The following is a 24,932-nucleotide window of genomic DNA, read 5'->3' on the forward strand; positions in this document are numbered from 1 at the left end:
AGTAGGCAATGAGGAATTATTTACGGAATGAGTGGCTGAATTAGACACAGGCCCTGGCTTCAAGAGACACGTAATATGAGTCTCTTGCAGACAGCTTCTCTCTAATTAATCTGCACAATACTCTCGGGGTTGGAAAATGGGAGAGGAGAAGGCCGGCTGGAACCAGCTATTAAAAAGTTGGATGCAGTTCGGGCCAACTGTGCCAGGGGATGCTTTCAGCAAGGGAGGAAGCTGCAGGTCTCTAAAGGAGAGAGGAGCCAGCACTGGGGCCCGGAAGATTTGAGAAGCTGCAGAAAATTTCCTCTTTAGAGAGGCAAACAGGAAATCTTTTTTTTTTTTTTTTTTTACATGTTTTTTTAAGTGAGTGATGTTGATGCTGAGGTCCTGGTCAGCCTTTTCCATTGTTGCCTGTCATGGAACCACCAGGCACGATTGATTCTGGGGTGGGCTCTGGAGCTGCCCGAGTCACCTGGAATGGCGATGAGGGGGCAGGTGCAGATGTGCCAAGCCAGGGAGGCAGAAATCCTCACCTGGGCTCTGGGTTAGAAAGGAGCTGACTCTGAGAGACAAAGTACAACTCGGCGCCCAGCAGCCCAGTCCCTGCTGCCCTGCTGCGTCTTCTACAAAACCAGCATCCAAGATTTTGCCCCCAGAGCCCTGCCCTGCCCTTCATGCCAGCACCTACTCCACAGTGGGCGCTTCAGTGCTTTCAGGAGGTGACCCTGACTTTTGTAAATCAGTCGTTCATCAACCTGAGTTTCTAGATTCTCAGAATTGGGGCGAGAGCCATCATTCCTCAAACACCATTTATCCCCCACTTGAAAGCTTTCGGAGTTAAGTGCAAACCCCCTCCCCCAGCCTGGTGCTCAGCACTCAGGCCCAGCTCCTTTGTTTGCTTTCAGCCCCATCCTCTTAGTTCTCCTTCCTACCTCTCCACCCACACACTTCTCCCCCACATTCTGGGTCCCAGCCTCTCTTCCTCCTCTGCACAGCCTGTTTCTCTTTTGCTTCCCAATCTTTGCTCACACTGTTTTCCCAGCCTGGATGGGCCCCTCTGGCTCTGCACCTTTATGACCCAGATCAACTTCCACCTCCTCCAGGAAGCCCTCCAGGCCCTCTGGTTACCGGGAATTCTTCCTTCCTCCTGAACCCATCTCTCCTGCCTCTCTTAGCCCTTCCCCCTCATCTGCCATGGTGAGAGTTATTTATGTTTGTCACTGTCTCCCTCACTAGACTGCGAGTTCCCTGGACAGAGACTAAATTGCACTTATGCCTGCCTTTCCCCGAAGCCCAGCCTAGTGCCACACAAAGGAGGTGTTCAGTGGGCCGACTGAAAATCTCTAGTGAAAAGAGTGCCTTCATGCACCTGAGTCCACAGACAGCCAGGTTTCCCAGTGCCTTCAAAGGGATTTTGTTCCGGCACCAGACACACTGCCTGTGGAGGGACTCCCCAGCCCAGTAACCACCCTGGCAAGTGAGCAGTGAGCCGGCAGTAAGGAAGGCTCCAGAGCGACCCCTTCTTGGCGGCTTCAGTCACTGGCAATGGGGCCTACGGATGACTTATTTGTACTGATATGTATGTTAGCTTCTTGCTTTTCTGCTTTCCTCAGGTTACCTTTAAATACAAGTAATCCTTGCATCTGATTTTTAAAATTCAAACTGTATAGAAAGATCTAGAAGTAAGAGTAAGTCTCCCGACTTTTTCTTGACCCCTAATCTCTCCCCGCCCCGAGTCTATGTATCCCACCAGAAAAAGGATGCATGTATCTGCATATAAATAAATACAAATAAATACATATATGTAATTTTAAATAATTCCATATGTTGCTTTATTCATTAAATGCTCTACCTTGGAAGTCTTTTACTCTCTCTATATTTGTTGGTTTTGTTTACTGTCTGCCTTCCCCACTACTGTGGTGTCAGCTCCAAGTGTTTTTGTTAGTGTATTACCCAGTGTCCTGCATGGGGTTTCACACAAAGGAATGTTTATGGAATAAATGGATGCATGTATAAATGAATGAACAAATTGGCCAAGATCAGAAATATGAAGGGGTAAAGAAAAAAAAAACTGTGGTAACCCTCAGTGAGAGTGAATGAGGCCTTCACGAGGCAGCAGCAGGGAGGGGTGTCTACCTCTGGGGGAGAAAAGGTGTGCTGGCAGCTGCCACTGCAAGAGCAGTGACCTGCAAGAGGACGGAGCTGAGAGGTGATTTCCAGCTGCTTCTGGAACTCTGTCCTAGGCAGACAGACATAGTAAATGCAGGAGAAACAGGAGTTTACAGGGGCCCAAGGCCTCTCAGACCAGCCTGAGAAGGGAAGAAAGCATAAATAGTTAGGCCTGCAGGCAGGTTTTCAGGAATTCTCAGCATCAGTCAGGAATTTACCCACCTAATGTTTGGTACAAGTGTTACAGGTTTTCAACTGGATGATCAGGTAAGCGTTTTATATACTGACACCCCCTAAAAACCCCAAATAATAAACTGTCCCAAGGGGGTGCTGCCGGCTCACTTTGGCAGTTGCTTTGTGCAACAGAACACATGCAACTGTTTCAAAATTTGATTGCATTTTGCCCCTTTTGCTTTACAAAAATGAATGGAAATTAGAAAAAGAAGGCAGGTCTAATATCAGAGATAAGCAACATATGTCTTCTATGCTTAATACCCTTGCAACAACGATGGAAATCATTGCCCAAAGTGACCAATCTTTGGCCTCAGTTGGATGTACATTGGACTTAAGTGGATCTACTATAGACTCCTTTGGAAAGGAAAACAACAACATGAAAGAAAATGATATAAATATATTATTGGTATTTATATATATATATATATATATAATTACCTCTCTTGGGATCAGGGCAACTGCTAGCCTATGTGGTTAGTGCAAATTAAAAAAGGTCCTCTTCTTCCAGATAAATACAACCCTGCACCAAGGTACAAGGTTGAATTTCAGTTCTCACGTATCTATTTGCAGGTGTCTTTGTATAGTGCACAACCTGCACAACTGTACAGTGCTGCTTGGGATGAAACAACTGCTTATAATATATGTAAGTCTTTTGCTCCTCCACTTCTATACAGTTAATTTTATACATATTTGCATATGTATAAAAGCAGAGGGCTGCCAATATTCAGTATTTCTTGCTCGTTTACTCTTTGTGGTTAGAAAACTTGTCTCATATTTGAAACATCCTTAGTAAAGTTGAAAATTCAGGACCATGGTACCCATAACGTTCCAGGAAACTAACTATGAAAAATTGCCCAAAGGACAGTGTTCTGCCTCCAAGACCAAGCTTAATGGTCTCCTTCAGCAACTCGCCAGCCCTTCAATTCGCTTCCTAGTTATTGTTCCCTCTACTAGATTGTCAACTCTGAGGGCACGAGCTATTTGTTTTATTTGTCTCTTTATTTCCTGCAAACAGCACGCAGAACTGTGGGAGTTTGCTGATTGGGCTTTGATGGAAAATGAAAAAAATTGCTGGAATAATTGTTATAACACAGAAGAATTGATGCATTTTCTCTAGCTATTTGCACTTCTAGGCTCCCACAGCTTAGAATCACCTGGTCAGCTGATTTGCTTCATTTCTTCATCCTCAGAAGCTTGTGGGAAACCCTTTGCTGACACAAACAGGGCATGTGAATCATGGAAACTTATTAAGTATCAGACCTTACTTAGGATTGAGTCATGTTTTTCTTAAGAGTAGCATTTTAAAAATTCAAAGCCTCTTTTTAATACAAGAGTTTGAGATGTTCAGGAATATAGAAATATTTTTACATTGTGTGTGTGCATGTATGTGTGTGTAGATCACAAAGGGTCTCAAAAAGCACCTTCCTAGCTATGAATGCCACTACTATCCTTGTATTAGTACCATACCCATACACTGAGCCACAAGTATCCACAGAGCTAACTTATTGCATTTTTCCCTCTTCTCCCTTAAAAAGCAATAAGTATAGTCTACACTGTGGAAATCAATGAAAGCCATCCAAATGAGTGGGAAAGATTTCTAGGGAAAAAAAGGCAAGGCCTCAGGCATGCTGATTGGAGGTTGTTCACGTGGGGAAGCTTGAGATGGGCTAATTAGAAGTGGGGTCTTGAGATGGAAGCAGGGGCAAAAAATAGGGAAGCTGGCAGGCACTGACCTAGTTCAGACCTTTCTGGGCAGATTGCTGCAGAGGCTGTGGTTTGGCTTCCTGGGTTGGTTGCTGCAGAATGTGTGGTTCAGCGTTCTATTGTCATCTATGGTCTGGTTATTGTCCATTTGTGTATTCAATGCTCTCAACACCTATCAGAGAAAGGCCCAGCTCCTCAGCATGGCAGAAAGGCCTCTTCACACTGGATATCACCATCACCACCACCACCACCACCACCACCACCACTGGTAGACACCCAGCCTCCCCTCCCAGCCACAGCAGGACCCCGACCTTCCCAGAACAGGGGCTTTCTCACTCCCTGCCCTTGTGCACTGCACACTCTCCCCCTGCCCACCCGTTGCTTTACACCTGTCCATCCAGGTTGGGCTCCATAGCCACCTCCCCTGCATCTTTCCTAAGCTCCACCTCCACCCCCCCACCCCCTTTATCCTGCTCTACCCCACACAGAATCCAATGCTCCTTCCTCTGTGTTCTCCTAACCACTTTGTATGGATCACATTGTCCCCCCACCCTCACCCCCGTGCTGAGACCACCATGAGGGGTACCGTTATGCCTTCTTTGTGCCTAGTGTAGGACTTTGCAGATAGTAGGCTCACAACAAAGGCTATTTTGAATGAAAGGAGGAAGGGAGGGAGGGCAGAAGGGAAGGAAGGAAGGAGGGAGGGGGAAATGGAGGGAGGAAGCAGAGTTGCCAGATAAAATCTAGGATACTCATTTAAATTTGAATTTCAGATTAATAACAAACACTTTTTTAGTATAAGTATGTCTAAACATTGTATTTTTAGTGGATTTACTATTGCATGGGACACACTAAAAAAAATTTGTTTATCTGAAATTCCAATTTAACTGGGCATTCTCTTTTTTATTTGCTACATACAGCAGCCCTGGTCATACAGCAAACACCTAATTAAGCTCCAAAGTCTGCCTCTGAGGCCAAGGGAACTGTCCGGGTCCCATTCCTCCCTTCCCCGTTAGGGAAGAACTCTGCCCATGGGGCTGCCTAGGCATCGCTGCCCTCGTGCTGACAGGCTGATAAAGCCCTGAATGGCTGGTTGCTTCCCTGGAGAGCAGAAACCAGGCTGCTAATTTCCCAGTGAATGCTTTGGACAGACCTGGAGGAGAAGAAATGTTTGGGAAATGGTAGCATAAAGGCGCAGGGAAGGAGCCTCTGATAGCCCTTAAAGGGCTGGAAATTGGCTTTTCTAAGTCATAGGGCATTTCCTTTACTCAGAAAACAAGAGCTAATTGTGAAACAGAATGAGGAAGTGCTTCTTTACACCAGGGAGGCCTTCTGCGATAAAGCACGGCATTCACAAAAGTCGCATATGGTCATTGGAGAGGACAAGAGAAAGGCTGGTCCACACTGTGCCCGACTCTCCTCCTGGGCCCTCCTTATCTGTTAAAAACTATGGGGACCCGGAAGCCTGCAGCCCAGTCCTTGGGCTGGGAAGGGGAGGCAGTGCTGGGAGTGTTTCCCGTTGGGCCACAGACTGATGCAGAAACGAAGCCTTTCTTGGTTTCTTTTGAGCCAAATGGCCCATAATCCTACGGACTTTCATTTGTACTTAAGACTTAGCCCTACTCACCAGATACTTTTCTGTTAGCTCTTCAGTTATTACTAACACTGCCCACTGTATTTGAAATTTTGTGTAAAACCTCCTATTTCTCTCTGATGGAGCAAATCAGGGGTCTCCAAGTGCAGGGCTCAACACAATTCACTGGAACATGGGAAAAATATTTTAACTCTGGAACTACAAGAATGAAAAAATAATATGTCAGTAATCTTTTGAGATTCAGATTGGCTCTCGTGGGTCCTGTGTGAGGGGTCAGCCCTGGTGGCCTCTCCCGTGCACCAACTCTCAGAGGGATTGGAGGTCTGAGGGTTTACTTGAGCTTGGACTGTAAATGGCTTTACAAATTACATGATCTAGTTTGAACTAAACTTATCCTTACAAAATGGAAAAACATTTTTAATAGATTATTATAGAAAGACTAAGGATTAAAGATAATAGTACAAGTCCCAGTAATCACCTAGAAATTGGTAGGTCTAACACTGCCATTATGAGCTCTTTATCAGCACATTCTGAGGTAAAAATGAGATCTGACAAGAAGTCAGCTCCTTACTCCCCACAAATTAAAATCATCTAGAAGGTCCCTTAAAAGATGGATTTACATCCACCAACCTTAACAGTGAAACTCATCCTTGGTGTATTTGCACCTTGGGATATTAGTTAATCATAGCAAAAAAGCCATCAAAATTAAGACGTTTAAAATATTCTACTTTTCATCTTTATCTCATCTATTAAAATTTTCTATTTGATGAAGCATGTATGTAATGTATACATAAAAATGCATATATTGGAGATGCAGAATAAAAAATGACTACATATGATCAAAAACATTTGGGGACTACTGAAGTACATAATAAGTGGGTCCCATATGTTACTTCTCTAATTCTTTATCAAATTCCTTTTCCTTTGGAAAGTAGTTATGGGTTAGTGTGGTTGAATGCTGCAGTAATGACCCCAATTCATTCTTGCTTCCCAGTATCCAAGCCCTTGAGTGGTTCCCTCCCCTGTGGACACTGGACTTAGCCTTGTGACTTGCTTTGACTAGTGGAACAGAAGCAAGTAAGTCGCTAGCAGAGGGCTGAAAAGCAAAGAGTTGGAGCTTGCCTTCTCTCTTCCTGGGGGGGATCCTCCTGGAGGTTGAGAGACCACGTGCAGAGTGGTTGCAGACCTCCCAGCTCAGACCTGGACCCGTGAGTGAGGCTGTCCTAAACCTCCCAGCTCCGGCCAAGCTGCCTAGATCATCCATGGAACTGTGAGAAAATCGAAATGTTTATTCCTTGAAGCTGCTAAGTTTTGGGGTGGTTTGTTATGTACCAGAAGCTAAGAAATACAGTGGGGTAGGTATATGATGGGGTCTTTCATCCACTTTAAATGGTTGCAGTCTGAAAATGGATGCTCATCAAATCAGATGACTTTAAACAGTCCTTCCAGCTTTGTTATTTGTCTTCAAGTAACAGAACCTAGAACAGGGCCTGGCACAGATTAGCTGCTCAAAAACATTTGTTGAGTGAATGAAGATGAATCATACATCGAACATTTTCTAAATATGTTTATGTGAGTTGCTTTAATTAATCCTGCCTCCAAAATATGAGGTAGGTACTATTATCATGCCTGTTTTAAGATGAGGCAACAAAGGCTTAAGGAGGTTAAGTAACTTGCCCAAGATCAGACAACTGGAAATAGCAAAGTAGGGATTTGATCCTTCCCACACGTCTGCCTTTGTGGTACCTGATTAGGTGCTATGCAGTAGCACCAATTCTAGACCACTCATCCTTCTATACTGTATAAAATTCTAAGTAAAATTAAAAATTTTCAGAGATGCTTTGTTGCTTAAGTTGTCTCGAGGGCATGTGCCAGGACTTCCAAACATACAGCCATGGCTGGGGTTTGATTACTTAGCTCTGAGAGCCAGGTTTCTCATGGTGACGGCAGCTGTGCACCTGGTGGACCCCACCTGCTCAGGAAAAGGTCACCAATGGAGGTTGTTAGGAGTAGAACACAATTGGCCCAAGAGCCCGCTGCTTGCTCAATGCTACTACCTGGGAGGGGAGCCAGGGTGCTGCTCCATCTTGGGCTCAATGAGAACTAATCAACACCAGTTGTGTTCCCGGGGACCCAGGTGGTGTCCATTATGCAAAGGCACAAAGCCAGCTGGGCTGAGGGTCTGCGCCAGGCAGGGCCTCTGCAGCCAATATCTTTCCCTGCTGGCAGTCTGTGTGAGGCCATCTGTCTGTCCATCCTGCTCTCCATCCATCCTCAGATGGACAGAAAAAGTGCAGGTTGGGTTGCCCTAGTAGGGGCTGTGCACAAGCTGCATGGTGGCGCCCTTGGGCATCACCTGGAGGGGTGTGGGCCTGGCAGCTTCCAGGCAAGGGTTACAAAGATAACCAGCAAGTGTGCTCAAAGCTTTACATGAGGTTATGCTTTCACTCCTTGCAGGGGATGATTCTCTAGTTCTCGGTGTTCCCATGCTCAGTGAGTCTCTGTTAAAGCATCCTATTTCCTGTGATTATTTTTTTTTTTATTCATTGATTTTATCATCTCCCCCCTCCCACTGGTCTTTAAGCTGCATGAGGGTTGAGGCCCTCTCTGTCTTTTTCTCCCTGGTATCACCAGCACAATATCGTCTGGTTAGTAACTATACAATAAAAATTTTTAGGTGAACTCTGCAGACAAATATTCTTATTTAATAAAACAGGAAGCTAAAGAGAGTTTGGGTAATTTGTTCAAGGTTATACAGCTAGTGGATCTTAGGAACCAAATTCTAACTACAGTTTGACTTTGAAATTTGTGAGATTTCTCCAAAACATGAGGCAGGCACCACCTGCGGTAGGAGAGATGATTTAAATAGCACAGACACATTTAAAGAGTGTCGCCTCATAGTGCAAAACTCATTTTCTTTCCAATTGTCTTTTGATCCTAATTATTGCCAAAAAAATAATTTTAACAAATAAAGAGTAGGCCTCAAGCTCAGAATCAGATTATCAGAATGAGGTTTGGCTATGAGAGGGAGAAAACTTATAAAACATGGTTTAACAAGATCAAGTATGTTTCTCTTACATGTCAAGGAATCAGAGGCAGGCAGCCAGGGCTGGAAAGGTAGTGCCATGATCACCAAGAACCCAGGCCCCTTCTTCTCTGTCTTCTGCGACCCTTATGTAGAGTCTACTTTGTAGCCCAAGATGGTTGCTGCAGCTCCAGCCATCATGTCCACCTTCTACCATCAGGAAGAAGGGCAGATCCTGCCCCTTTCTTCAAGGACTACTTCCTGGAAGTCATATGCAACGATTTGGTTTCTGTTCCTTTGGCTACTAGAAGAATTGAAGATGGAAGGAGGAAAGGACGGTACCAGTAATTTTATTCATAGTGCTGTGCTCAATGGGCTTATTGTACTTGGCAGGGCCTCCAAGCCTGTACGCTTTGATCAGAAGATCAAGAAGTCCTTGGTGGTTTGACAGGTCATTTAGGGGAACTTGCCTTCTGCCTCTGGGCCCAAGGCTGATAAGATCAGGGAATCACTCTGTCCTGGGCCTTGTAGGGAGGAAAGAAAGGGACAATTTATTCTCCTCCCACAGTGGTGTGTGTGTGTAGCTGGGCGGCTCCTTTGTGCTTCTCCCTCCCAGCCACCAAGCTCAATGAAGGGGCAAGGTTGCAGAAGAACCCTGAGAGGGGCTGGTGACACACGCAAGAGGAGGAGCCCGGTACTCCAATCAGAATCAGAGATTGCTCCCTGATCAGACAGTGCCCAGGCTATGGAATGCCAATTCCAGATGGCTTCCCTGGGCAGAGGAGAAGAGGGCCAGAGAGAAATGACAGGGCAGAGAGCAGGCACCTGTCCATCCACGTGCAGCCTGCACACCCATGTATGTGAGCTTCCTAGGTGTCCAGGGGACACAGCAGAAGGTGACTGCCTCTGGGCAAAAACAATCCAGCAGCAAGAGGCTGGGGTGTAACTGCCAGTGGGAGGTAGCTCAGGGGTAGTGGAGTGGAATCAGATCACTTACATCAGGGAACTGGGCAAAAGGAGGCCTCCTTGGGACCAGGCAAACTCAGGACTGCACCCCACAAGGCACTGGTATCTGGAAGCTCCCCCCAGTGGGGATTAGCCAGACAAGCAGCACCCAACCCCGAGGAGGCTGCAATGCATCCAACCAGACCAGCAAGCCTCATCCTTTTCCCCGGAATTTCTGACCCCCATCCCCCAGAGGCAGACCAAGCTCCTACTCATCCCCCGGTCAGGGAGGAGGAAGAGGAGGGAGAAAGCAGGCTGCTGTTTTTCTCTTTACACCCCCTTCGGGATGGGGAAGGGGTTTTCTTGGCATCAGATAAGAGATCAGAGTTGTAAAGCAGCTGCACTGAGTTTTTATAAGAACTGGGATCCAACAGCTTTGAAATCTGCCCAAGGTTGGGACAGGGAGATTCAACGGAGGCAGATTCATTCCTTTATTCACCGAACCTACCTACCACATACTAGGTGGCAGGCACTGCCAGCTGCACAGGTCCCTGCCCCTGTCAAGGAGTGAGGGAGACAGATGAACAGTGAGGAACAGTCAGGGAATGAAAAGTGCTGTGAAGGACCAGGGAGGGGATGGAGGGAGACGGCTGCCTCTTGGAGGATGGGATGTCAGGATATCGAGGAAGGGAAGTGAAAGAGGAACTTCTGGGACAGTCTGGGGGAAGACCGTCCAGGCCAAGAGAACAGGATTTTCTCCCTATTTTCCTCCAGAATCAGAAGGGATAGAGGAGACAGCCAGCCTGGTGGGGTCTCCCTGTGGGCCTCAAAACTGGCTGATCATTAGAATCACAGATTCCAGCCCCACCCTGGGATTCTGATCCAGTGGTGAGGGGGTGGGGTGGGGTGGGGCTAAAAACCTTCCCCACAGCTCCTCATCTCATTCAGATTGCCTGAAGGTTGGAGAACCATCAACTGGCTCAGTGACCAGAGCCTGCTCCTCACAAAGCACCTGCTAGGCCAGGGAGGGAATCAGAAGCTGTGTTGAGGGCATTCACTGAGTGTCAAGAATTCTACTAGGCACTTTACCTGCATTACCTTTTTGAAAGAACTTTGAGGTACCCACTTGGTAGATGAAGAAACTGAGATATGAGATAACTCTGGTGGAGCCAAATGGGCATGAAGCTGCAGCTCTGACCTCTACTGAGGAGATGAAATAGACATGCACTAAAGAGAGAACCAGCCATACAAGGCACTCAATTCCAGGTGATGGATGGGAGTAGTGCAATTTAAGATTTCAGAGAGAAGTTGGTGAGGTTTGAATATTCAGGAATAAGGGCTGGGATGTCTTAAAGGGAGCCAAGCCCAGGAGGGGAGAAGTAGGTAGAAGACATTCTATAGACACAAAGCAGGGAACAGTTGCCCAGAGAGAAGCAGAGATGAGAGATCATGAGGCTCTGGATGGAGAGAAGGAGGTCGTACTTGCTGTAGCTCCTGACGACAATCTCAGTCTTCATTCTCAGTGCAGAAGGGAGATAAATGGAACCTGGGGGCCAGAATTTGCCTGGAAGTAAATACCAAACACATAGCAAAACCAGAGGTTTTATGTAGAACATACCTAAAGAGAGTAACTCAAAAACTGAAACAAAAAGTTCTCTATCTGCATCTATGTGGCGACTCCACTGACTAGCACTCAGGGACACACGTCTCCTCTGTTGCCCTTTGCTATGCCTCTTATACTTTGCAGGGGAGCTCAGAGAGACTTTGTTTTCTGTCTCCAATGTCAGTGACATCTCCATAGCCTTAAAATCAACCTTTCCTTTTATCTGAGTTAGTTTGAGTGGTTTTCTGATCCCTGCAACCAACATATCCCCGTCTAAAATAGAAATGATGGATTTCATTTGATATAGTCAAGTTGAGGTATGGGGGTGGGTCAATCATGTTGAACTGTACCAAGAAGCTGGAAATTAGGAGATGGACTTGAGTGATGTATTTGTTAAGATGATGACAGCTGCTATGAAACCTCAGTGGCTTGACGTAGTAGTTCTTGCTTACACCATGGCATGTGGTTGTCCTGGGTTAGGCAGCCTTCCAGGGACACAGGACCCCTCCATCTTGTGGCTCCTCCCTTCCCGGCATCCTCGGAGTCTTCTGCATCCACCCACCAATGGGCAGAGACCCTGGGGCAGCACTCCTGCCTAAACGTGACAGATATGACTAACTTGCCATTGGTGAGAAGGAATCATCAGTCACATGATCCCACCAAAAGGCAAGGGGGCTGGGAAATGTAGTCCCTGGCTGGGCAGCTGCTTCCTAGTGACAAATCTATACTCCAAAAGTGGGTCATGTATCTTTGGTGACCAGCTAAATATCTGCATGCACCTTTCTTTACCCCATGCAGAACACAGTCACAGCCTCCCAATGGAGATAACCCCAAAACCTCTGAGGTCATTGTATTCTGGTCAAAGCTGTGGACCTCAGGGTGAAGTGCTATCCTCTCTCTCAGGTTTGAATGTGGCTTCTCTTGCATTGATGACCTAAAAACTAAAAGTACAGTTATCCATATACCCCCAACTCCCACTCCCAACATACAGAGGTGAATCAGAAACAGCATAACTACAAACTCGTATTCAGAAAAAGGAAGAATGGAAGACACAGAGGGAGCCACTGGCCCAGAGCAATTGTGAGGTCCTGATGGGCAGACGCTGGGAAGGTAATTATGGGAGGGGGAAGTCCCTTTACCAGACCCTGGTTCTGATTTCTGGGAGGAGCTCCCTGGTCCATTGTTCTTTATGATCCTGGTCCCACCCTCTAGGAGATTCCTCCTTGATAATTATCTCCTTCACTTCAACCAAAGCAGGTGTTGGGGAGTTTGTCCTACTTAGAAGCTGTGCAGTTTGCAGAAGCTGACTTCCTGCCTGTGTAATCCTGGGGGCCCAAGGGGCTGTTTAATGCTCAAACAGTCAAAAATCTTTGTTAGTTTTGGCTCATTTCTTTGGCCATAAAATGCACTGAAAAGCATAGTAGGCTCCTTACCAGGTACAAAAAAGCACATACTGGATGATTTCATTTATAAAATATTCAAGAACAGGCAAAATTAATCAAGGATGATACTGTGTGTAACTCCAAATATTTTCTCAAAATTATCTCTTTGATTGGAAACTTACAGCTAAGGTCACACAGCCACTTTGAGCAGAGGAAGGAATAGAACCCAGGTCTCAAATTTATAGCTCAGGGAGTTCGTTTTTACACTTGACTCTCCCTACTAGGAACAGACACAACAGTTAGCAAATACAGATTTTTCTTTTGGTGCTTCTAATTAGCAAATATGAAATATACTGCCAATCTAATTTAATTATAATTAGGTAACCAGAAGCCTGATTATGTTGTAAATTAGGTTAAAGAGCTGTTGTTTTCAATTAGATTTGATTGTAAAGTGCTTTGACACTTTTCCTGGCCTCAAGGAAAGTTCATCATATAACTTCCCAGGAATGAAGGTGGTAGTAACTGGGGTAAAGTTCCCCAGGGCATCCCAGTTCTAGTGCCCCTATGTCCCAGATTTGGACCTGCTACATATCCCATTGGTAGCCAGGGCCACCAGGTGCTCCTGGACTTGTATCAGGGATGCTTTTGGCTGCAGGCAATGGAGGAAAATGACTCAAACCTCAAGGGACTTGAAGTTTCACATAACAAGAAGTATGGAGGTAAGGTAGTTCCAGGGTTGGTTAATTTGCTTTCAAAAAAAGTCATTAAGGACCTGCACTCATTCTATCTTTTCACACTGCCAACTTCAGACTGTTGGCTTCTGGCCTCAGGTTTGTCCCCAACTGGCTGTATGATGGCCACCACAGGCCCAGGATTTCCCATTCTCCTAGAAGAGGACATATTTCCTTGTATCCCTTGGGACTCCAGCAGGCTTCTCATGACTCATTGGTCAGAAATGCAGCAGAGGCCTGTTTCAAAGCCAATGGCTGTCAAGGGGAATGGAATTACCATGGTTGGCTTAGGCAAATTGAGATTCATCCTGTAGGGACTTTCCTGGAGCCCGGGTTGCCTGATGCCTGCTGGCAAGTTAGTAGAAGCTGTGGGGGCAGGCGGGCGCTGCTGGCTAGGCTACTGGTAGTGCATGCCTGGAGCCAGTGTGGCCCCACCCTAGGCAGATAGGCCAAATCCAGCCTGAGCCTGCGATGTGACTGAGACAGCTGTGAAAAATGGCTTCTTGATTCCATCTCCAATCTGCCATCTCCATGTTCCTGATAGCATAGCTTTAACACTGCCTGTAGGCATTGTTGGCAGTATAAGGCATGGTTAGGTAGAGAAAAAGAATGGAAAAGAGAGGGTAAATAGAGGATGCTAGAAGATGATGAGGGGGGTGAGGTGATTGGAGAAGATAAGTGCATCAGGCTTGGGGAGTGGCCAAGCCTTCCCAGTTGTCTCTGGGGAATATAAGAGCTCTGCTTGGGAAGAAGGTATCAGAAGGGGATGGTCTCTTAGCACCTCAGGTAATCCTGCCAGCAATCCTCTGAGATAGGTTTTATCTGCCAGATGCCTAAGCCCTGTTCAGGCTCCCTCCCAGAGAGACCATCCTTCCACTGGCCAGCCCCCTGCGGCTCCTCCAGAGCCCCTTACTAGCCCCTAGCCAGGCCTGCTTCCCTCTGCTGCCATGTGTGGCCCAATTGTGGACAAAGGAGCATGGTGGGTTTGTGGACAGGACTCCTATGCTTACACTGACGTTTCTCTTTCCTCTGACCTGGGGACTTTCCTTAAGCAGACCCCATAGACTCAGTTTCCTCATCTATAAAATCTCTGCCTCATAGGGTTCCTTCTGAAAATTAAATGACAGAATCTATAGAAAATGTTTGGCACCATGCACAAATGTTTGCCATGACTATCACTATGGCTATTAGCAGCCTTGATATTATCAATGCTACTATGTCCATGGGGTTCTGGATCCCATGGAGAAGCCGGCCAATGCTCTGAATTGCCTTCCCTGACTTAGAATTATACACCTGCCTCAGTGAAGAGTGATGCTTAAACTGCCACCTGAGAGATGCTGTGTCCAGGGAAAAGGCTTCCATCTTGAGTGTAATGGCTGCACTAATAATCCTCTGCTTCTGAACAAAACACATTCCTCACTGTGTTGACACAACTGAATGCATGAAAGGTGAACATTGGTTCCAAAGGTTATAAGAGGCTATTTCATTCTCAGAAAACTGAAAATATTATAAAATCCTCAATTGTAATTGTCTTTTTGGGCAGTCTTTGACAATATTTCATTGCCTTTCCACTTAATTTTGTTCTTTTACAACACAACACATGACTGGCTGAAGTCCAATGAGTGGCTGAGAGAGACCAGGTCCCTGCTCGCAGCACTCTAATAGTTTCCATCTGTATCTCCATCACTGATTTTATAGGTCCCATGCTTTTTATCACTGGTATGAGTTCATTGTTTTGCATTTCCTACTCATTTTTAGAAAACAATAAGGCAAAACATGCAATTTTCATAAACCTATACCGTAGATCAGATAAACACAGGGATACTGCCCAAACAGTAGTTGGCTGGCAGGAGGCATCACTGTGCCAGAGCTGGAAATGTTTGAGTTTAGAATATGAAAGGCAATTTGGGGTATGTTGTATGAAAGTGCTGACTGTGTGTGAAAGAAAAGGAAGTTGAGACCCACCAGTGTCTGTGCACTTAGTTTACAAGATAGGTACCAACTTCCACTGGATGATCTAGTATGGCTATTAAAAGGCTCCCTGGCCTCCACCCAGGGCTAATATGTTGAGAGTGTTGACCCCAAGATCACTAGGTAACCTGGCCCAGCCACCTGGAGTTCCAGTGAGACTGGCCATGAAGAACCAGGTACCTTGTGCTCACTGATGTCAATCACTGATATGCCCATGGCACCTGCCAATGATGGCTGATGGTGGAGGGCCAGTCCCACATTTCAGCCCTCTAGGCCACAGCTGAACTGTGTTAGGTGTAGGTGTCCTCTCCCTCTTGTCTTCCATCAGGACTGGATGCACTGGAACTTTCAGCACTGTCAGCTGTCATCCCAAGTGCAAATGGAGACTTTTAATAAATTTCTGAATTCTCATCTCCAAACTTCTCTGTAATCCTTATCCTTGACAATCCTTCACCCCTCTTCTCCCGCATGTCTTTCACTGTGCCTTCTAGAATTCCTGCTCCATGATAAGCAGATCTTTTAAAGTATTTTCACTTCAAATAAACCCTCCAGGTCGTTGCCTTAACTCAAACTTAGCTGTCCTCTGGGTACTGCTCCCCTGTGTTTTCTTGAGGAGAAACTTTTTTCTCACACCCTATATTCCTCAGAGTGGGGAGTGGTGCTGGTGTCCTTCTTGTCCCCATCACTGTTTCCATTCCATTCCTCCCCTTGCCTCTGGTGAGCCAGTTGAGGCTTTCACTATTGCAGTTATCCCACCCTACCCACTCATGGTAACCGTCTCCTGATCACCACCACCCTCCACACTTTCATTTCTGGATAATCTTTCTCTCCACCCCTGCCATCATTCTCCTGATGGAACTTCAACATCCATGTGGCTGGCCCTTCCAGTCTTCTGGTCTCCAACTTCCCAAGCCTTGTCACCAGGCCCAATTCTAGTATTTGTGGCAACAGTGTAAATGGAGGCACATCTGTCTGTCCAAATACTTAAATGTTATACACCAGCTAACAAACTTAAATAAAACATGTCCTATGCTCCCATTTTGACAGATATACCATTATATGATGGTAAACAAAAAATACATGTAAAGTTAGGTAAAATATAAAAAGTGATGGGGCTGAACTATTATTGTGCAGGTCTGGGTGCTATTTCAAAGGGCTGGCAATATTTGGATAAGTAATAAAATGAAGAAATAATTCATCAATTATGTTTATTCCATAAAAGTTAATTTTCTTGCCTTCATTTAAGTAAATGACTAATTATACTAATTATGTTGTTATAACCAAGACTGTGCCCGTTTGAGTGTATTGTGTCCCCCAAACACCATTATCTTTGATGTAATCTTGTGTGGGCAGACCTATCAGTGTTAATTAGATTGTAATTCTTTGCACCCCACCCAACTGTGGGTGATAACTCTGATTGGATAATTTCCATGGAGGTGTTGCCCCACCCATTCAGGGTGGGTCTAAATTAATCACTGGAGTCATATAAATGAGCTGACAAACAGAAGGAACTCAGTGCAGCTGTGAGTGACATTTTGAAGAGGAGCCACAGCCAAGAGGGACACTTTGAAGAAAGCACAGGAGCTGCAGATGAGAGACAGTTTGAAGATGGCCGTTGAAAGCCAACTCTTGCTCCGGAGAAGCTAAGAGAGGACAAATATCCCAAGTGCAACTAAGGGTGACATTTTTGAGCAACTGCAGCCTAGAGAGGAACATCCTGGGAGAAAGCCATTTTGAAACCAGAACTTTGGAGCAGATGCCAGCCACGTCCCTTCCCAGCTAACAGGTTTTCCGGACACCATTGGTCATCCTCCAGTAAAGGCACCTGATTGCTGACGTGTTACCTTGGACACTTTATGGCCTTAAGATTGTAGCTGTGTAACCAAATAAACCCCCTTTTATAAAAGCCAATCCATCTCTGGTGTTTTGCATTCCGGCAGCATTAGCAAACTAGAACAAAGACTTTCACACAATTTGTGTTCTATTGAGAGTAATGACAAATTAGACAACCTTTCTGGAGACACTGTAGTCCTTAGGTTGTTTTTCATTAACTTCAGAATGGAGAAACTATGTTCTGCCAAAATAGTAGCAACTGGAATTGTCAATTACATTTTTAAAACAATACTTAGATTGGAAATGAACCATAAATTTAATATATCAGGCTCAAAGATTTTGATAGGGTTGGGTGGCATATAATTATTTGTCACTACAAAATTATACAACATATTTTAAACTCACTATATAAATTGCTATCACTAATATCATGGGTTTCATGAAATTAAACAGGCCTAAAGCAACATCTAGATCTGTATAGTATTTTTAAATATTTCCCTTTCAAATACTTCAATGCTGGGATATAATAAAGAAAACTGAAAACAGATGTTATTCAATTTATTAGTGTTTCTCCAGTTTATATTAATCTATAATGGCCAAAAATAGTCTCTATAAAAATTGGCTTGGGGAAATTTTGCATTTGAATCATCCTCATAATCATGCAAACATTTTTGTTTCTATTTTTCTTATATCTTCCATTGTGCATTTTACACGTTTCTTTTAAGTTAGAAAAAACATTTTCTTTAAAAATTAAAAAAATTAACCTTTTAAAAGTGAAATAGATCAACTTCTTTTGTAAGCAACAGTTCATACCAAATAAGTGCACCTAATGCAAATGCCAAAGTAGCTTCATTTTTCACTGAAGACTGCAATTCCCTCATATCTGAGGATCTACTGTTTCACTTACCTCTTCCAGTGCATCATATCTTGACTAAATCAAATTGCTTTAATACAGTGAGTACCTTCAGGACTATGAATGAGAAGTTGAAAATGGACATCTGGCATAACAGGGAAATGATATTTTGTTATGCAAGAATCTATTGCATTAATGCCAAGTGGAAAGGATTTGAGAAGTTAATTAATTTGTCTTCTCTCTCAGTTAAGTGCTTCTGTTGCTCAGGTCCTCTCTGTACTCTGAAGCAGAGTGCTCATGACTTCCAGAGGTGGTTGCTTTTTGTTCTGAGGACACAGGGTTTAGAGAAGTGTCAATGTTGGAGATGAGTTGCATTAGCTACGGGAGTGAATGTTTTGGTTATGGTTGGGCTGTACCAGCTCTGAGTACTGAATCCCAAGTGGCAGAGGTGCTCATAAGTCCTTGGATAAATTCTGTGCGTGTGGGTGTGTGTGCGCACACGTCCATGTGCGTGATATGGAGCTGTGGGGCTAAGGGTAATGGTCTCTTTTGAGGTGAGGTCTCATCACCTAAAGGGATTTTCACTTCCTCCCCATCTTGGCCGACTACTTCCACAGTCCCATGGTACCACTCTATATTCTAGGTTGCAAACAACAGAAACCAACTTTGATTAACTAAAGTAGAAGAGGAATTTATTGGAAGGACATTGTGCAGCTCACAGAATCAACAAGAATATTAGGGAACCTGGCCTGGAAATGCAGGAAGGAACTAAGCGAAGCTGGGCAGCTGAAAATGCAGGTGGCATAGTGAGGTTAACATAGTGCACCCAGTACTGTCCTCACTGTGAGACTCTTGACTCTGCAATGTCATGAATCATGTCCAACAATTTCCAAGCCTTTGCATCACTCTTTCCAGGCTCAAATTCTTTGGCAGAATGATCTAATTGGCTAAGTGTAAGCCCTTGATGATGGCTTGTGGTGAGAGTGAGTATCTGGCACTCTTTGGCTTCCTGTGCAGCAGTAGGTAGTGCCCTGCCTCTCACCAAAGCTTACAAAATATGAATGTTTCGAAATAGGAAGGAAATCAGGTGCTTGAGAGCCAAACAAAACAGAAGTGTCCCCTAAACCCACTGTAGGTCTTATGACTAGCAGCAACTACATCACCTTTGAAATCAATAATTCAAACATTCCACTTTCCGTTATGACCTATCCTGCTAGCTCACTTGCTTAAGGATACTCCGTGCAGTAGTTCTTCAACCTCATGGAGCCCTCTCATCCATAAGCAAATCTATCTTGTCTCTAGCCGTCTGTCCCCATCAAGCATGGAGTCCATGGCTGATTCATCATTCCCATCACTCATTCACCTCTTCTTCCCTTGGATGCATCTGTTAAAACCCCAGCTTTGGATGGATGTGATCATCTATTTGTGTGTATACCAGAGTGGCTAAGCCAACCTTAAACCTTTCTTTCCTTCACCCTCAGTATTCAGTCCATCACGAAGTCCTGTACATTCCAACCTCAAAATATTTTATCTCCAATCTACCACTGTTATGTCCACAGCCACCACCCTAGTCCAAGCCACCACTGTCTCTTACCTGAAGTACTGCCACAACTCCCTAATCACCTCTGTTCAAAGTGAGATGCAAACTCAACAGGACTTACAATGAAGGCCCTTTCCTACCTTTCCACTGCATATAAAGACCCTTTCCCTCCTCTTCACTACACTCAAATCTCACTTTCTTTTACTTCCCAGATGATATCAAATGCCTTCCCTCATGTTGTTTTTTTTTGCCTGGCATGTTCTCTTCCTATCTTGTTGTCTGGCTAACTTCCACCACCTTTGCAAAATCTTAGCAGAACCATACTGTTTTAGAGAGGTTCTTCCTGCTCCCTCAAAGTAAAATCGTTTTCTTTGTAATGCCCTCTCAGAGCACCTAGTATTTTCCTCACAGTGCATCAAGCTTTGGCTCCTCTGCTTAACTGTTTAACATCTGACGTCTCAAAGGAATGGAAACTCCATGAGGGCAGAAGCCATCTGTGCCTCGTTCACTCTCGTAGCCCGGCACAGGAATATTTCTGAATGACCAAATGAAAGGGATAAGCCTGCCACAGGGTGCCTGTAGGAAACCCTTTTTCCTCCTGCCTCCTTCAGCCTATATTCATTTCTTTCAGCTCCTAAATTCATCAGGTTTACTGAAAGAATCTGCCTTATTATCTGTTCCTCTACTAGGATAGAATTTAGGATTTAGATGCAAAGATGTAAAAAGAAGGAACAAAATCCAAAATGGAAAGAAATACAGAATAGAGAATACTCCCTCGAGTGGTTATACACTTTCACTGTAAGCAGACTTCTTAGCAACTATTGAGGCTTATTTATGTGTTTCTAATCCTTTCACCTTCTAATCAAGATCTGCTAGCTTTGCTTTCAGACTTCCAATTGCATTACACATTCACAACTCATTTCTTTGTCATATGCTATCTTGTTTCAGTTATGATCTTCTAGAAATTAAAAGAAAACTATTCACTCTTCTTTAGCTCCATCAAAAGTTTTTAAATTTTCCACGCTAATGCTTTTCTTTAGCTCCATCAAAAGTTTTTAAATTTTCCATGCTAATGGCTTCATAAAATTAATAGTAAACTTAAAATGAAATGGCAATTAAAAGAAATCTATATGTTGGTATGTTGTTCACTACAATCTTCTCTGATTCAATTAGTTCTTACCTGTTTAGAAGAGGCAGGTGTGGTTTGTGGATATCTTTCATTTTTTTCCTCTCTTCTTCTTTCCTCTTACTGCTCACCCCCAGGGCAATTTCATTCGTTACTAACAATGCAAGAATTAGGTTGGTAGGATTGATGAAAAGATATAAAAATGGCAATAAACTTTGCTTTCTTTTAGGGAAAAAAAGTATCTAATGGCACAGATTGTCTTTTCAGAGAGAACTAAATTAAAAAAAAAGACAATATGAAAAAAGATTTCTAGTAGATTTAAGCTGGTATCAAAGAAAACAACTGCACCAGACAGGGTGAAACAGGCAAGGATGACATATTCACAGCTACCGTGGCAGGGGAAAGAGCACAGAACTCACCTCCTAGGAAGGCAAGGAATGGTTGCATTTTATAGTCAGGGCAAAAGAAGTTGGAAAGTACCTGGAGAGGGGAGGGGAAGGTCGGGGTGGGGGGAGCTGATAATTCAGAATAGCTAGTATTTGAAGTTGGCTCCCTCCCACTCACCCCTTTCTTCTTTTCCTGTAGTTGGAGTTTTCTCTGCAGTCCCACAGCTGCAAGATTCGTTTCAAGATAGTCAGGGTGGTAGAGGGGCAAGGCTAGCAGCTTGGTCAAGAGAAAAAAGTCTTGGTCACTAGTTGTGCATTTATTCAATCAACAATATTGAACAACTAGAATGAAATATTTTGCAGGAAAACTGACATTAGTTATTTAAAGCCATAGAAAGACTAAATTCTTAGTGGCAAATCTTTGCCTGCCTTTCCCAATCAACATCCCCCCCGTCCCTCCCTCCCCCGAAGTTTTGTATTTTAGACAATTAGCCACATATGCATTTGGAATTAAATAAACATGAGTCTTGTCTTTCCTGTTCTAACTGGTACATACGCAGTTTTGCCTGAATACACTGATCAGGGGAGGTGTTTATGGTGGGAAGGGATGGAGAGGTTGGGGTGAGGCTAAGTAATGGAGGAAAGGAGGGGACTGGGTACTTGGACACTGTTTTCTTACCCAGCACCCATTTAAACTTCCCAACTTGACTCCATTTCTTTGTTCTTGTAACCATCTCTTCCCCTCTCAGCCGGTGTACTTAAGGAGAAGCTGACCCTACTCTGGGCCTTATCTTCCCAGATACGGGTAGATATGTACGCTTTTCAGAAATGGCTCTGGAACCCAGGTCTAAGTGTCATGAGGATTGGTTCAGGAATGGGCCAATGAGACATGAGAGGAAGCTGCTGAGGGCTTCTGGGAAAGCACTTTCCTTGCTCATAATAAAGAGATGCCAGAAGTCATGGCCCTCTTGACAGTGTTGTCCGTGGCTGTGAGACATGGGGCTGTGGCTGGCAGCCTGAGCATGAAGCTCACAAAAGAGGACAGCAGGACAAAGAGCATGGCAGAGAAGCAGAGCTGGAGCCCTGACCAGACCACACCTCACCTCTGTTCTTCCTACACCTTGTGAGTCATGGTAGCCAATGAAGACCCTTGATTTTTAAGTCATTTTTACTTGGGATTTCTGTTTCTGGAAGCCAAAACAAACATTTTAACCCACAAAATCCCAAGTTGTAATTCCTTAATTTGTTGATTTTTTAACCTTTAAGGTTTGGAATTTTTTTCTGATTATGAAAATAACACATGCTCATTTTAGGGAACACAGAAAATATTAAAAGATGCAAAGAAGATTTTTAAGCCATCCATAATCCCATTATTCCTAGATAACCACTATTAATATTTTAAGTTAGTCTTTTCTTTATGTATACAAGCACAAACATATGTTTTATGCATATTTATCCTGCTGTAACGAAACTCACAGCCTAGTAGGGAATAGAAACAAACCAAAAAAAACAAATACATATAAATTAGTATCTGTGAACAGGTGATTGTAGGAATTATTTACCTGTTATAACTGTCCAGTTTTGGGTCAGTATTTGGTAGAAATGTTATTCTCCATCCCCATGCCCCAGAACAGATCATCAATGATTTCAAGTTAATGACTAGTAAAATATAATAATATGCTTTAAAGTATAATATAACAATGTCTTACAATGTCTGTAAAATCAACTACTTGATTGTAAATCAACCAACTTCATTTGGTTTCCCCTCAGCAGGTGTAATTTCTTATTTATTTATGGCAAGTACTTCCTTGTCAATGACGACCTTGGTGCAACCATTGCTAGATTTTTGCCATAATGGCATATTTAGTCAATTATAACAAAAATAAATGTTCTCTATTGATTAAATCTGATGGCACACATGTGAAGGGTTCAATGTATACCAGAGCACTGGGGAAAACTCTGGAGAAGGTCTTACTAGGATAGAAGTTATGTTACTAAGGTAGTACCAATCCATTCCATTCTAAATATTTTCTAATTTCCATTATGATTTTCTGATCCATGAGTTGATTAGAAGTGTCTTCTAAATTCTAGAAATATGGGATTTACTAGTTATCTAATGGACATTGATTTCTAACTTACCTATATAGTAGTCAGAGAATGTGTTCGTCTTTATTCCAATCCGTAGACATGTAGAGAGACTTGCTTTAGGACCCCATATGTTCAGTTTTTGTAAACATTCCACATGTTCTTGAAAAGTATGTGCATCCTGCAGTTGCTGAGTTCAATATTCTGCATCCACATCAAGCTCAGTAATCGTGTTATTCAAATCTTCTAGTCCCTTAATGATTTTTCTGTCCCCTTGGTTTATTAGAGATGTTACAAATCACCTACTCCAATGGAAGATTTCTCTTTTTTCTTGTGTTCTCAATTTTTGCTTCATATATTTTGTGGCCATTTTATTAGGGACAGACACATTTACAATTCTTGTATCTTCCCTATGCATTGAACCTTTTCTCATTATGTAGAGACCATTCTTTATGTCTAGTCACACACATACACACGAGTTTGTGGATAACAAACTATCAGTGGTTGTTTGCTGAAAAAGTATCTTCTTTCCATCCTTCTTTTGCTGGGTATAGAATTCTAATTTACATTTTTCCCCTCAGCATTTTCCTCAATTCTCTTTCACTTAAATTTTTTTTTCCTGTGTCCCCAAAAAATTCTAGAGCGAGAGATAAAGTATAGTTTCAGGCCCAGAGAATTTAAAATGTGTGATTAAAAAAAATGCTTGCCATCAATATAAGGCAGCATTATCTGAAATTAAATCACTCTAAATGATTGGTAAAAACATCCCAATAAATAGATTTAGTGCAGAATATATTAGGAAAGCTAGTTAGGGAAATTGAAACATATGTAGGCATGAAAAACATCAGAGGCAACAGTTTGTCAGAGACTGAAGTGATTCTTCACACATTACACCTTACGGAAATAAGGATTAATTGTCTGCTTAAATGTAATAAATGGTCTTCTACACAATTTCCTGAACACCAGTAGCTAGCATGAGCGCCACAATAAACAATTACATTCTTGTATCATATACCATTATTTGGCTATAATTAGAGAATGCACATTTACTGTAATGAATGAAATAAAAGTTATATAATCTTTCTTCTTCAGCCCTCGAGACATAACCTCCCATTGTACAGAGATTTGTAGTCTTGTGAAACAGGGCAGGAATCTTGGTATTTTTTTAAAAATTGGATTTCTGGTCCAAGAGAATGGAGAGGAAGTAAAGGAATGAAAAAAAAATCCATTAACATCGCAAAGTCATTTACTTTTTTCGCCAACCTACTAATTTCGCTCTTCACCCTCGGTTTTGAGGGTTTGGGCCGCGAAGGCTAAGAAATGGGCCCACGAACAGTCCGAGCAAGGATCCGTCCTTAAGTAAAGGTCGGAGCTGCGAGGCTCTCTGCGGTGCGAAGAGGAGCACATGCAGCGAGTCCGAGGAAAGCACCACCGCAGAAATGGTTAATACCAGAGTTGTGGAGGGGCGATAAGCGCTCCTCTTCCTCAATTCGCGGGGCTCATCGTCGTCCTGGCAACCAGACCGAGAACGCGCGTGCGCAAGCAGGAACATTTATCACGTGGGACCGGGCCAGTAGGCGGGGATGACGAATGCTCTTCGGAACTCCTCGCCCCGCCCTCTCACTGCGGGAGTAGACGAAGCTTGGCGAACCTTTGCCGGGTTGCGTGGGGGTGACTCACGGCTCCCGCCCATTTTCGTTTTGCTTTCTCCCCGCTGGTCCCTCGCACCACGTGCCCTCCGGGCCGTTCCCCCA

The 24,932-nt window shown here is 43.9% G+C and overlaps 1 long non-coding RNA gene across 3 annotated transcripts; it reads right to left on the minus strand.

The window, feature by feature from the left end:
* Nucleotides 1-1,829: 1,829 nt before the first annotated feature.
* Nucleotides 1,830-24,680, minus strand: LOC119509744. 3 transcript variants are annotated; one of them, XR_005211785.1, is made up of 5 exons: nucleotides 23,233-24,680; nucleotides 21,272-21,370; nucleotides 20,762-20,861; nucleotides 4,134-4,276; nucleotides 1,830-2,306 (listed from the first exon to the last, which is right to left on the minus strand). It is a non-coding gene; the product is annotated as an uncharacterized LOC119509744 (long non-coding RNA). The 3 variants fall into 3 exon arrangements; XR_005211786.1 differs by lacking the exons at nucleotides 1,830-2,306; nucleotides 4,134-4,276 and adding an exon at nucleotides 17,030-17,072; XR_005211787.1 differs by lacking the exons at nucleotides 1,830-2,306; nucleotides 4,134-4,276 and adding an exon at nucleotides 17,190-18,367.
* Between the last annotated feature and the right edge of the window lie 252 nt (nucleotides 24,681-24,932).

This window comes from Choloepus didactylus, chromosome 15 (genome assembly GCF_015220235.1).
Source record: "Choloepus didactylus isolate mChoDid1 chromosome 15, mChoDid1.pri, whole genome shotgun sequence".
Taxonomy (NCBI): Eukaryota; Metazoa; Chordata; class Mammalia; order Pilosa; family Megalonychidae; genus Choloepus; species Choloepus didactylus.